Source organism: Pteronotus mesoamericanus, unplaced genomic scaffold (genome assembly GCF_021234165.1).
Source record: "Pteronotus mesoamericanus isolate MK-2021 breed Mesoamerican mustached bat unplaced genomic scaffold, CSHL_Meso_final contig_46, whole genome shotgun sequence".
Taxonomy (NCBI): Eukaryota; Metazoa; Chordata; class Mammalia; order Chiroptera; family Mormoopidae; genus Pteronotus; species Pteronotus mesoamericanus.
In genome coordinates, this window is record NW_026555170.1 from 9,114,898 (window position 1) to 9,128,245 (window position 13,348).

The window sequence follows — 13,348 nt, forward strand, 5'->3', positions numbered from 1 at the left end:
ACGAGTTGGCTACTCGCTCGGACTTCCAGAGTACCGCCAGCGCTGGGTCTCCGGCGGTGCCCACCGCTCCCGGCGTGCTCCGCGGATACAGCGCGATAGGCCTGAGCTCCCACAGCCCGGCTTGAAGCCCTGCCACAGGCTCCTTACCCAGGGTACCCCGGGCGCTTATTTGCATATCCCAACAGAGCGGTAAACCTGAAGTCTCAATCGCAACCTAGAGATCATAGCAAGCGACGTACGAGCCTCGTGACATGGTCCCGTTGCATCAAATTCCCCTAAACGTTCCGAGGTCTTCGGGAAGGTCGGCAATTCGGTCACCGTCAGTTATAGAGGAAGAGTCTCCCGTGCCTTAAATACTCCGTGGCGGGAGGTGGTGTCGTGCTCGCTTCGGCAGCACATATACTAAAATTGGAACGATACAGAGAAGATTAGCATGGCCCCTGCGCAAGGATGACACGCAAATTCGTGAAGCGTTCCATATTTTGCACCAGTGGGCATTCTCCCGCCCTCAGACCGCATGATTACTTTCAGAAAAGATGTGAGTCCACGTGCAATGTGTGGTACTCAACAGCAAAAGTTGTGACTTTTCGTACATGGTAATAGGTGACATGAAATTAAACTCAGTTATATCTGGGGTATTTAGGCTGATTTACTCACTTTCATTTCTTTCAATAAACCTTAAACGTCTTATTTATGGTTTTGTCTCCCTCAACAACACAAACTCCTCAGACCCAGGTAGGTTAGCTTTTATTAATTAGAAGCCTGGAACATAAATTGCTCGGTGACGCCTTCCAAATCATTTCTGAATTATTGTTACTAAATTATTGCTAAAATAATGGATCCTTACCAAAAGAGGTAAGCAACATTAGTGTTCATTTGTTGTGTCTACTTTGTGACATTTTTCAGCCGTTTTTAAGACCTGAGTGCATACGGCCTTAAGCCGCGAGCGGCGCAAAGGCAGAGACGGTCGAGATCAATGTTGGCCGGTAACTGCGGACCCTTAGAGCGCTAGGACCAACTGAAAATTGGCTGCAAGCAGCAAGCCCACTTGGATTTTTTTCACAAGTCTTTCTAAGACCGGTTTTGTAGGTCATTCATGTAGCTTTTACGCATCACTTACAAGTGCCAGTTTACCTAAAACGGACGAACTCTGTGACGGAAAACTTGATGAAAAGTTCATTGTCCAAACTAATTTAATTAATTTAAAAGAAGGATTCGAATGCGAGTATAAGGACTAACTTGGTAGGAGAATGCCCAGTGGTGCAAAATATGGAACGCTTCACGAATTTGCGTGTCATCCTTGCGCAGGGGCCATGCTAATCTTCTCTGTATCGTTCCAATTTTAGTATATGTGCTGCCGAAGCGAGCACGACACCACCTACCGCCACGGAGTATTTAAGGCACGGAAGACTCTTCCTCTATAACTGACGGTGACCGAATTGCCGACCTTCCCGAAGACCTCGGAACGTTTAGGGGAATTTGATACAACGGAACCATGTCACGAGGCTCGTACGTCGCTTGCTATGATCTCTAGGTTGCGATTGAGACTTCAGGTTTACCTCTCTGTTGGGATATGCAAATAAGCGCCCGGGGTACCCTGGGTAAGGAGCCTGTGGCAGGGCTTCAAGCCGGGCTGTGGGAGCTCAGGCCTATCGCGCTGTATCCGCGGAGCACGCCGGGACCGGCGCCGAGGCCGAAACTTAAGCGCGCGACGCATTCGAGGACTTGGCAAGCAGGGAAGACTCGATCCTCGAGGCGTCTTTGGTGCGGAGAGGGCTGGGCTAGGGCAGCGCCATGCTTTTAAAGCAAGTCGTTTCCCACTTAAAGTTTCTTTGACGGGTATCTAAAAAGAAAAGTAATCACTCAGCCATTAATTATCACACCTTGAAAAGTTAATTCCTTAATATCACCTAGTATTCACTGTACGTTCAAATTTCCTTGATTATTTCAAAGATGTCTTATTGTTGGCTTGTCAAGAATCCACGCAAAGTCCCGTTTCCATTATGTTTGGTTGCTGTGTCTCTTAGGCCTCTATTATTCTCTAACGTCACCCTCTCACCACTTCTCTTCATGCCATTGATTTAGTGGGGACAATGGATATTTGCCCTGTGGAACATCATGATTCTTGCATTTGGCCAGTTTCTTGAAGATGATGTCATTTAACTTCTCTAGCCTCCATTTTGATTGAAAATTCATATTTACATCAAAAGGTTCAATTTTTTTAAGGTTTAGTTTTTTAAGCATTAGCGGTTCACTGGTGGGCCGCGGACTTCATACTGCATCCCAGCTTGACGTTTGCAATGTCTGGCTGAACCCCTCCATTACAAAGTTTCTCACAAGTCTCTCACTTAAGGATTTTAGAATACACTGATGAACGGTGTAGGTAGAACTAGTGTTTTGTTGGCTGGTTCTTAACCTTGGCTCATGAGATATAACGATGTAAACCCAAGATAACTGGTGTCTAAGTTCTGTGCCCCAAAGAAGAAAGCTGAGCAAGTAAGACCAGGAAAAGACATGAAGAAAGAGTGCCAATGTGGTTTGAGTCTCCGGATCATTCGTTCTATTCCATAGTTTGGTTTTATGAGCTAACATCTTGTCTCCTCACAGCTAAGAGGTTCTTCTGGAGCAGCTTAAGGTTGGCTCTGAGTATTTGGTCTCCAACTCAGTCACAGTGGACTATCCTTTAGCTACATTTATTTGCGTAGAATCAATTGTATAGGAAAATAACTCCACCTGCCCTCATCTCTGTTTGAATATAGGCTGACGTTTCGTTTCTGGATATTTTATGAATGTTGTTTTCTGTCAGGCTATGCATTTATTAAAAGCTTCATCCAGTTGGACAATGTGCTAGAGACATTAAAATTTAACATCTTGAATTTCCTTATTCTGTTTTCTCCTTACTGTTAAATAGTACCCTCCCCCGCCACACAAGCTCTTGTGTTCCTCCGACAGTCTTTTCCTGTTTCTTCTTCCCCCAACCTGCACACCCCCCATCTACACTGCATACTTCACCAACGGAACACATATATCCAGTTCACTTTTTGCCTTTGTAATTATGCTCATCTTCACACTACGCATTTGCAACATTAAAACACTATTGGCTTCTGCTAAACTAAACAATATTTAAGATTCCATATTTGCATTTTGACAAAAACAAGTTTTGCTCTTGTCACTGCTTAAGTATATTTAAATCTCCAATCACTTTCTTGGAGAGAGAGCAAATCTTTTGGAAGTCATGTAGAAAAGTTATGAGTAGTTGGCTTTTCAGTTAATCTTTTGTATCCTGGGTTAAGAATTGACATAAATGAGAAATTTCAGTAGGCATTGTTAACAAATTGACTTTAATCCAATTTTTAACAAAAAAGTATTATTTTTTATATTCTGGACCATACTGTCATAATAATTCTAACTATTTACATTAGCAGTGGAATAATACAATTATCTGTCTTTGCAGTCTATAAAACTGTGATGCATCTTACAACCAATGACATTTTAGATCCAAAGAGATGTATCTCTTTTTTCCAGAGAAGGAACTGAGGCTAAGTGTGTTGTGATCTCCCCGGGCAATACTGGCACTGGTCCTACTATCCTTTGGGGCCAAATCCATTGTTCATTATATCGGTACCATGTAGTGTTACTGGGTCATACTATTTGCAATATGTTACAAAGAAAAGAATGAAGACTTCAAGCCTACCACTTTACAACCACATTTCTGAGTTCTGCTCATTTGACTGCAGAAACAGGATAGTATACACCGATAAGTGCAAAGTCTACCTTATTCTTTTTTTAATTCACATAAAAGAAACATTCAGTGATCTGACTCAATTAAAACTGGCAAAGACCACAAGTCATTTCCTTTTCAGGAATTTTGTTCTAATTGAAAAGAAGAAGATACTCAGCAAAAATTCTCACATCCTTTGGAACAGGGAACAGATGAGTCACCTTAGAACCACAGCATCAATGACCAACTTTACCTGGTGTGAAATTGATGAACTCCAGCTGGGAAACAGAGGTTACAACTGGGATGCAGTTTGTAATCATCAAGAGAGCTTTTCTAAAACACCAGTGCCCAAGTCTATCCTGAAAGTTATGATTTAATTGTTCTGTTTCTCTGTCTCTTTCTCTTGTGAACTATCTAGCCTTCACAAATCTGCTTCAGGCTTTTCAATACGCGTTTTTCCCCCTCTTGGCTCCTGTTTTTCAATGGGACACACTGTCTATCAGATGAAACTTATCTAAATTCCCCAGGAGATCCCTTTCTTTGCTATTCCCTTCCTTGTATGGCCATACTCCCTTCCCTCATGTTGTACCCATTGACTCCCCAGGACTTCTCCTAAATATCCCATCTAAAAAGAACTCCAAGATCTTTCAAAACTTACCAGGGCTGGGTTTTATTTCGAGGTTTGGCTAGCTAACCTGATAAACTAAAATATGGTAGAGCACTGTTTTCAAACTTGCCTAGTTCATTTCCCTCTGCCACTGCAGAAGAAGCTAGTTTTGCTTCCATTTGCGCATTCATTTCAACATTCATTGACTCCATGTAAATTTATGATTTTTTATTTCTCCTTGGAGCTGATTACAACATCTACCTTGCTCCTTTATTAATACATTCAATAAATATTTTAACACATGCTTGTTTTATACCTGTATCAAATGCATGATTTTTACTTTTTTTGTCTTTTAATAGTTTGGGGGTTTACCTAAGAAAACTAGATATACTTTTCACCAGAGAAGCACAGCCTATTGGCTGCTTTTAGCTTTCAAAATGGCAATATAACTTTGTTGACTCTCTGCTTTTCTAATTTTCATATTGTTCTCTTAATTTTGTGGTTTGTTTTTGTTCTGTTTATAGCATTAAGTCATAGCCTACTGTTAATAACAATGATTGGGTATTTGGTATTATGGTCTGACCATTTGATGAGCTTTATAAATGCATTAGTGATTTGTAGAGATCTAGTATCCCTTGGGTGAGAGACAGCAAAGAAACTAGTTACTCTTAACTTGTTTGCCTATTCCTCTATTTGGGTTCAAATCCGTGTGCCACCAAGAAGGAGCACAGCTCTTTGATAACTGAACCAGTAAAATTTTTGTGCTTCTCTGTTTACTCTTGACTCATGACTGAAATGACAGAATGGAAGCTATAAACTCCATGTCTGTATGCCTGTAATTCAGAAAGGTCTTTATCTCATTGTATGAATGTGTAATCTTTTCCTAAATGCAGATGGTATTAATAAATTAGATTATAAACTATGCTAAATTAAAGGAATTCTGTTTGGCTTATGAGATATATAAGTGCTTTTATAAATATAATATTTCTATAATTCTTAGAAAATGAGGAATTGGAACTTACAAGATATAAAATGTGCTTGATTTAAAAGTATTTTAAAAGAAACCAGTTCAGACACATATTAAGGATTTAAGTTCACTTCATTTAGGTAAATCTTTGCCAAACTAGACTAGTTTAATTATTTGGTTTAAGAAAATGATTCTGTCTTCGCTTATTTATTAGTGTTATATATAATACAAGTATACATTTTTATTATACTTGTGTGTTTTTCTAAACTTATACAGGTTTACTGATCAAATAAGCTAGTGTGACTTCTACTCAATGCTGGCTTATAAAAAATGTAAATTTGTGTTTAACCAACTTGTCCCTTTATTCTCTTTTTTTAAAAAGACTTTGTTATTTTTAGAGAGAGGGGAAGGAGAAAGAAATAGAGGGAAAGAAACATCAATGTGAGAGATTTTGCCTCTCACTTGCTCCCCTACCAGGGACCAAAACTGCAACCCAGGCATGTGTCTTAACCAGGATCAAACCAATGACCTTTAGCTTTGCTGTTTGATGCCCAACCTACTGAGACACACTGGCCAGGGTGCATCCTTAATCTGATGAACTTTATTTCATTAGTAATTATGTTCTGTAATATGTCAGCTTACTTAAAATCTTGTGTTGGTATTAAATTGGGTTAATTAATGGAAAATCATTGAATATCTAGATCATTTCTAAGTGAGATCTAATACCAAAATATTAATTATTAAGAATAACTTTAACTTTGTATACCTTTGCTTCTCATTTTTATATACTATAGAAAGACTGTATCTTTAGCTCTTGTTAATGAACATGTTCATTTCCACCACTTTGAGAAGTTGTATATGGGATATCAGCAATGGTAGAAAGCTGTATTGTATGAATTCACAAGCTCTGCTAGTCTGATAAAATGCCGCAGTGTGACAGTTCACATCATCTACCCATCCCACCCCAGTTTTCTCTGAAAAATATAAGTCACTCTGGTTAAAAGTTATAATCATTGTACATGGTTGGGATTACATTAAGAAGCAATAGTTTCAGAGAAATATAACTGTGTATGTACTTCTATTTTTTTAAGGAAAAGACTAATTTTGTCCTGAAACAGCAGGTTATGAAAAACGTTATGTTTTTTAGAATATCTTATTTTTCTTTTAATCTTGCTAGTATCTGGAATTAGATCTCCTCTTTCATTCCTAATGTTGGTAATTTGTGTTTCCTCTCTTATTTTCTTGAATTGTCTGACTACAATTTTATCAATTTTATTGTATTTTACAAAAAACCCTAATTTTTCATTTCATTTTTTTATTGTTTATTCCTGTCATTGATTTCTCCTCTTTACTATTTCCTTCCTACTATTTACTTTAGTTCAATTTGCTCTTCTTTCTCTAGTATTGTATAGAGGAATTTTAGATTATTAATTTTAGACCTTTCTTTTTTTCTAATAGAAGAATTTAAAACCATAAATGTGCCTCTTAGCAATTTTAGCTGCTTTAGCTGTACACCACAAATTTTACTGTCCTGTGCTTATATTTTTATTTAGTTCAAAATATTTACTCTCCCTTTTACTTTTCTTTTTCTTTGTCACATGGATTTAGATACTTATATTTAGTTTCCAGATACTTGCATGGGGGGAGGGAGGGGGGAGGTGTTTCCTGAAATCTTTGTATTCTTTTTCTAATTTAATTCACTTGTGGTATAATTTCAATTACTTTATTTTTTGATTGAATCTTTTTATTTTATTTAATTTTTTTAAGGTTTCTTCTTTGTATTGTTGTTCAAGTTTCCATTTTCCCACCACCACTCCCCCCTGCCCCACCCATTCCCACCTCCCACACTCCAACCTACCGCCTTTGGCTTTGTCCATGGGTCCTTTATACAGGTTCCTAGATGACTCTCCCCCTATTTCCCCCATTATCCCTCTCCCTGCTCCTCTCTGGTTACTGTCCATTTGTTCTTTATTTCAATATCTCTGGCTATATTTTGCTTGCTTGTTTGTTTTGTTGATTAGGTTCCACTATAGGTGAGATCATACGGTATTTGTTTTTCACTGCCTGGCTTATTTCACTTAGCATAATGCTCTCCAGTTCCATCCATGCTGTTGTGAAGAGTAGGAGCTCCTTTTTTTCTGCTATGTAGTATTCCATTGTGTAAGTGTACCATAGTTTTTTGATCCACTCATTTACTGAGGGGCACTTAGGTTTCTTCCAACACTTGGCTATTGTAAATTGTGTTGCTATGAACATTGGGCATGCAAAAAAATGAAACTTGACCACCAACTTATACCATTTGCAAAAATAAATTCAAGGTTGATAAAAACTTAAATATAACTCACGATAGCATAAAAGTCCTAGGGGAGAACGTGGGCAGGAAAATCTCAGATATTCCACACAGCAATATTTTCACCAATACATCCTCTAGGGATATAAAGGAAAGCATAAACAAATGGGACTGCATTAAACTGAATAGCTTCTGCATGGCTAAAGAAAATGTCGACAAAATAGAAAGCGAACCAACTGTATGGGAAAACACATTTGCCAATGATACCTCAGACAAGCGTTTGATCTCCAAAATGTACAACACGATTCCACATCGGGAATACAAACAATCCAATTAAAAAACGGACAAAGGGCCTGAACAAACACTTCTGGAAGGAGAACATACAGAAGGCCCAGAGACATATGAAAGGATGCTCAGCATCACTAACCATCAGACAGATGCAAATGAAAACCACAATGAAATACCACTTCACAGTGGTCAGAATGGCTATCATAAACAAATCAACAAACAACAAGTGCTGGTGGGGTTGTGGGGGAAACATAACCCTAGTGCAATGTTTGTGGGAATGCAGACTGGTGATTTCAATTATTTTAAATTTATTGTGACTTGTTTTATAGCCCAGAAGTGATGTGGCTAACGAATGCTCCATATGCACAGAAAAAGAATGTGCAGTTGTTGGCTGGAATGTTCTAAATGTTAATTGGTCAAGTTAGTTGATAATGTTCAAATCATTTATATTCATACTGATTTTCTTGTACTTCTTTAATTCATTTTTGAGAGAGGATTGTTGAAATCTTTAACTATCATTAAGAAGTTCTATTTGACCTTTCAGTTCCAACATTTTGTGCTTCATGTATTTGATGCTCGGTTGTTAGATAGAGACACATTTAGCATTGTTATGTATTCTTCAGGAATTGATCCCATTATTATTAATAAATGGTTTTCAACTATACAACTACTAAATTAATCAAGTGGGCTTTTGATGAATTATAAAAGCATTTAAAATAAAAACACATCTTGTGTTTTATCAAAGCCACATCCTTTTATCCTGCTTCAGTTTTTTTTTCTATAGCAGCTATCTCCACCACACAATTTATATGCTTGTTTGTCTTCTATCTTCCCCCACTACAATAAAACTTCCAAAGAGTAAGACTTCATCTGTTTGTTCACTGCTATATCCCAACTACCTGTTATAAAGTCTGACCTCAATATATACTTTCTGAGTGAAATAATATATAAAAAAGCTGCAAGAACTGTAAGAACATATTTCCATGACTTTAACCCGTTTATACCATGGCAAGATGCCTTCTGCTCACACAGGAGCTATTCCAGAAACAACTCCTACACCTCAATGTGTCTCTCATGTTGCCCTTCAACACAGCTAGAGCCACAGAATGCTGTTGTCAGGGGTTCTCAGGGTCTCAGGAAGATGTTAATGAGGTAATTCTTTGCTTTAACTTGCTCTTTGTATCTCAGCCACCTCTGTTCTAGCTAGGATTTAGTCCTGAATGATTCCAGAATGGTGAGTTTGAGTGACAGACAGCAATGTCCAGGCCCCCCACCCTTGACCCCCTATTATTTGAACTCCACTCTTTCAGGAGTCTTTTCAGGCCCTCATATAAGACTGATTCTTTGGACCAGCCTTACTGCTTCCAGGAGTGGCTCTTTATATTTCTGGGTTGTAAGATAAGTAAGAGTTTGGTTCTTATACCAAGACTCCAGCTGCATAAAAGATTTACATTTCACATCTCCTTATCCACACTGTGGTTTCACTACCTCTGCCAACTCTGTTCATTCACACAGCTGAAGGTTTTTGTTTTCCCAAGAAATTTAGACTTCAAGTCCACCAGAAAAACTGAGGCCACCTCACTGAAATATTTAATAGTGTATACTGCAAATAAAACATTTATCAATCAAATCTTCCTCTCAGATTTATTTCTGAAAGGGGGAAACATCTCTTTTTAATTAATTATGTGTTTTGGGTATCCTGGATGGATCCCTAGGTTTAAGGGTCAGAATTCAAATCCCAGCTCCACCTCTTGGACAGCCCACATCCTCTTATGAAATAAGGATAATAATACTGTCTGCCCTGCTTGTTTTTGAGGGTTGACAGAGGGATCTGTGAGAAATGATTAGGAAAGTACCTTGTGCATTGCAAAGCTCTGTGGGTGTATAAATAGCTGTTGTTGCCATGAGAAGCTTTTTTAGCTTTAAGGTTTACAGTGATTTAATGTTTTTACTCATCAATTCAAGAAGAGCATTTGAATAATTGCATCAAAGGCCTTCACTACATCCTAAAGAGCATCTGCCTACAACTCTTAAATTGGAAATAATACAACCCAGTATCCATTGGCTGTTACCTTGGAGACTAGGAGCATTTAAAAATAATGGAAAGGAAACAAAGTGGGAGGAAAAGCACACTTATGGCCAGTCACCTTTTACTCCCCGCGAAGGCTTAAAATATTAGGCACCTACCTGTTTAAATATTTCCTAATTTAATATTTATTTTAAATTAAATATTTTAAATTAAAAAAATTAAATTTTTTTTAAAAACCCCAAAGCTATATACTTTAGATCATCCTTATTAAATGCATGCTGAAAACGAGAGAGATAAGATATATTGTCACTTTGGGGGAGTTAAGACTTACAAGTCACACTACTTGTATCTTCTTTGTACCTACTATTGTCTATTGGTTTTGTCTAGGATGCTATCAGCAGCCATAAGAGTCCCAATGTAAATTATCCAGAACTTCAGAGGACAAAAAAAAAAAAAAAAAAAGAAAAGAAAAAGAAAAAGAAAGAAAGAAAATGAAAAAGAAAAAAAGAAAAGAAAAGAAACATCTAAGTACTCAATTGTGTTTTCACCAGAAACCTTCTCATCTTTGTGATAATGTGTAATTCTGATTTGTGCGAGTAGCTCACAAACTATTTTTTTAATGCATTTTTCATTGGCCCCTCTTTGTTTATGACCTATAACTGTTAATGCTACCCCACTCCCCAAGTCTTAATGCTTGGATCCTGCTTTCCTCTTTAATAACTTTGGGTAAGCTGAGACACTTGATATTTGGTCTACAGAGGGTGCGTATCTTACTTCTGGTTCAGTGGAGGACACACTCCAGTGTGCTTGGTACTTACCTGCTCTGGACTCATTTAATGCAGATTCCTGGGACTGCGATTTTGTGATTCAGTAGGTCTGGAGAGGAGCCCAGGAATCTGCATTTTAATAGGCAACCTGGGGCTTTTGGTGCAGAGCACTGTAGGCTAGTCTTTGAGAATTACTGTGTTATTCAACTGCTGGCCTGATTTTTATCTTTTATCTTGAATTCAATGAGTCTGAAACTAACTTTCTAGAATAGATATAGGTTTCTCTTCCCTGTCATAATACCTGGACCAACGTTTTATAAGTGTAATCATGATAGTCTTTGTTTCTTCATCTTGCCGCTCTTTCCTCTTCCATTCTCTTCCTCTTTTCTTTTTTTTCTTCTCTCTCATCTAGTCATTCACTACGTCTGGTTGGCTCTTCCTCCCCAGCCTTCATTCACATTACATCTTACTCTCATGGCTACCCCTGTAAGACCTCCACTCGCGCCAACTCATACGTGAACTATCCAAAAGTCTTTTAGCTTCTCCCTGCTCTAATCCTTTTTCACCTATTTGACTCTCATTTTGTACATACATCATTTACACCATGTCACTCACCTACTGAAGAATAAGTAGTGATTTTTGTCCGAACTGAACTTCTCCTATGTCCGAACTGAACTTCTCTCCCCAGTCTTTTATGTTTCCTATAAACTGCACTCCAATATTATTTATTTTTAGTATTTGAACAGGTGCCTCCAGTCCATTATTTAGACACAATTTCTTTTCTTTTTTTTTTTTTAAAGATTTATTTATTTACCTTTAGAGATATGGGAGGAGAGGGAGAAAGAGAAGGAGAGAAAGATCCGTGTGTGAGCGATGCATTGATTGGTTGCCTCTCCCACGCCTCCAGCTGGATACCTGGCCCAAAACCCAGGCACGTGCCGTGACTGGGAATCGCGCCAGCGATCTTTCGGTTGTAGACTGGTGCTCAGTCCACTGAGCCACATGAGCCAGGGCTAGACACAATTTCTTTACTCCTGCATTTTAGTATATATTCTCAAAATATATTCCTTATAAACTTTCATGGCAAAATTCTTAATGGGGAATTTTGATGTATTATATATCGGTGATATTATCATAAATCCCTTTCCACAAACAAGGGCTAGAGAGGCAACCAAGTGGACTGATGGACTTATTGGGTGAGGCCTTACAGTTTTCTATTTTATCTATTAAACTTCCCTTTGGTGATTTTCTTAGATTAAATTGGACTTTTTTAATTCAATGGACTTTGAATTTGAACTTTTAGAGCAAGTACATTTAATGGTGTTTTTAACATTTTTTAAACATTTATTAATTTGAGAGAGGAGAGAGAGAGAGCGAGAGAGACATTGATTTGTTGTTCCACTTATTATGCACTCATTTGTTGATTCTTGCATGTGCCCTGACCAGGGATGGAACCTGAAACCTTGGTGTATCTGGACAATGCTCTAACATACTGAGCTACCCAGTCTAGCTAGGGGAAGGGAATACTTTTTAATATGTTTATTGGTAAAACTTTTCTAAAGATGGACAGCCAAAAGTTTTAAGTCAATATATAGTCAATATTAAAAAAATATTTCCCATCCTGAGCAGTTTTATCTTTAGTAAAACTGACTCTACTAAGACAAAGCTCTGACATGTTTTGAAAATTAGAAACAATTATCCAGCAATTCAGAAGAGACAGCTGGTTACTATCACAACAGATCTTTCCCTCTTATTCCAGTTCTTTGATATCTCTGGTAGCTAAGGAAAAGCTCAGGTTGGATATGGTTTACTTGACAAAGCAACATGTTTCTTTTCATAGCACATATCATTGAGGTTGGCTAATATCTACCACCTTGAGAAAGATAATTCTCAGCTTCTTTTCACCACAGCATACCCCCACCCACCAAGGGATACCCCTCTTTCTGACAATAACAGGGGTATACCAAATCAGTTCTCAAAGGATTTCTTCCTTTTCTCCTCTCTGGGTAAGGTGGGCGGTGTATGTGCTATTTGAAAAAGTTCCTCAGGTGATTCTGAAACCCCACCCATTTTCCACGGGAAATCATAGCTTTCAAATCTCTTAGTTGCTCTTTTATATAACTAACATTTATTACTTTTATTTACCAGTTTCTGAAAGCCTTGTGGTATAATGTACTTTTGTATTTTTAGTTCTAAAAAAGGTTTCATTGTAATTCTATTACTTTTCCTTTATATAATTAGGTGCTTAGAAGTTCAAGATTGTTTTATTTTCTTGGTATGTTTTTTCCTATCTTTATATAGTATAATTCTTTATCTCTGTTAATGCTCCTGCATTAACCTTTATATTGTCTGATATTATTCTTGCTAAGTATGTTTTCTTTTTGTTAATATTTGCTAGTCATATCTTTATTTATATCTTTATTTTCAAACTTTTGGAGTCATTTTTAAAAAAATTTTTTCTTATAAATAACATTGTTTGCATCTCTAAAAAATTGATCTACTCTCTTTTCCCACTTTTTAAACTGGGTTTAACTCAGAGGACAGCAACATTTTCCTGCAAGGAGAGATAGTTAATATTTTTGGCTCTGTGGACCAGGTAGTCTGTTTGTAATTACTCAGAAATAGCCCCTGACAATATATAAATGAATGTGCATGGCCAGATTTGGCCTGCCAAGTATA

General features: G+C 37.6%; 2 non-coding genes across 2 annotated transcripts; one reads left to right on the forward strand and one right to left on the reverse strand.

The window, feature by feature from the left end:
* The first annotated feature begins 378 nt into the window (after window positions 1-378).
* On the forward strand, window positions 379-485 carry LOC129074216 (U6 spliceosomal RNA). The gene has a single exon (XR_008529523.1). It is a non-coding gene; the product is annotated as a U6 spliceosomal RNA (small nuclear RNA).
* A 778-nt stretch (window positions 486-1,263) lies between these two features.
* Window positions 1,264-1,370, reverse strand: LOC129074214 (U6 spliceosomal RNA). The gene has a single exon (XR_008529521.1). It is a non-coding gene; the product is annotated as a U6 spliceosomal RNA (small nuclear RNA).
* Window positions 1,371-13,348: the final 11,978 nt, after the last annotated feature.